The following is a 1,459-nucleotide window of genomic DNA, read 5'->3' on the forward strand; positions in this document are numbered from 1 at the left end:
TATATAACTAATAACAATAAAAAGCAAGTAGCTTACTTTTTTCTTCATAAAAGCCTATTTTGCAAAGATTATTTTGATAAATATGTCTACACAAAACTGCACTGCTCATGCAGGAATACTGCAACCTGTTAATATAACACCAAAATAAAAAACATGGTACTTTTCTGTGATGTGAAACAGGCTTGTTATGAATGATTCATCAGTGCACGTCATTCCACAGGAAAAATGCATGCCTAATTTATATGTATCAGCAAATGCAATAATGACTTATAAACACCTTAATTATAGACAAGTGCTGTAATAAACAAGCCCTCAATCTATTAAATCTATAAAGGCGATGTTTTTTGTAAAGAATGGAATGAAAATGACTTTAAATCGTGACTATAAATCATTCAGGTGTGCGTGTAAACAATGGCTGCGTGTTGCACATTTCTGAAGAGCACTAATAAAGCGACTCCATAGACAACAACAGTTTGGAAGAAGAATAGACTTGCCCTCGACGTCTCCTCTGGGAGAGTGAACGAGTCAATTTAACAAGCAAAAGACAGAAAAGGCCATATAGAAACCATTCATGCAGAGGGGATTTAATGATTCAGAATGATGCAGAAAACTGGTGCATTTCAATGCAAGTGTTTGCTTGTTATTTTTGATGTTTGGAAAAAATAAGTGTCACTATTTTGCTCATGATGAGCTCAAATCTATAATTATTAAATGCATGAGACCTCAAATTGTGCAGCGTGTTAAAGCTGCAGTCCATAACTTTTTTGGGTTAAAAATGATCCGAAATCAATATTTGAGTAAGTACATAACCAGCCAGTGTTCAAAACTATTACCTGACTTAAGCACGATTCACAATGGTAAACTTATAATAATGTTTTCTAATTTGAGTGATACGGGTAGGTTTTCGTGGGAAATCAACCCATTCTCACTCCCAAGGCGTCAAAAACTGAAGCATGGTCAAACGCCTTTCGCGTCACTATGAAGACGCCAAAAGTGCCCCTAGGCGTCAGTGTATGACAAAATAGGATCTCCATTGCTTTCAATTGCTTGCTTTATGCGTCAGGTCAAGACGCTAATGGAAAATGACAACACGTTCTCCTCCGTTGTTTTCAGTTGTTTGTCTTAGTTTAATGGTTTGCATGCATTTGTAAAAAATAGAAATAATTTTATATAAATGTATACTTTTATTGGAGCACCTAACCCACCCCTACCCTAAACCTACCCACTTCTGAACAACATAAAACACGTAACAGGAATATATAAGTGCAGTCGCAGGTATTTATTGCAAAAACTGACCATAAACAAGCAGTATAAAAGCATTACAAACAAGTCGTGTTGCATTCCAAGTCTTCTGAAGCCATACGAAGTCTTTATGAGAAGAAGAGAGTAAAACATAAGGTTTTAATTGCTGAAAATGATCCCGCTTTGTTAACGTGCTCACATCTCATTCAAAAGCATA

This window comes from Onychostoma macrolepis, chromosome 12 (assembly GCF_012432095.1).
Source record: "Onychostoma macrolepis isolate SWU-2019 chromosome 12, ASM1243209v1, whole genome shotgun sequence".
NCBI classification, from domain to species: Eukaryota; Metazoa; Chordata; class Actinopteri; order Cypriniformes; family Cyprinidae; genus Onychostoma; species Onychostoma macrolepis.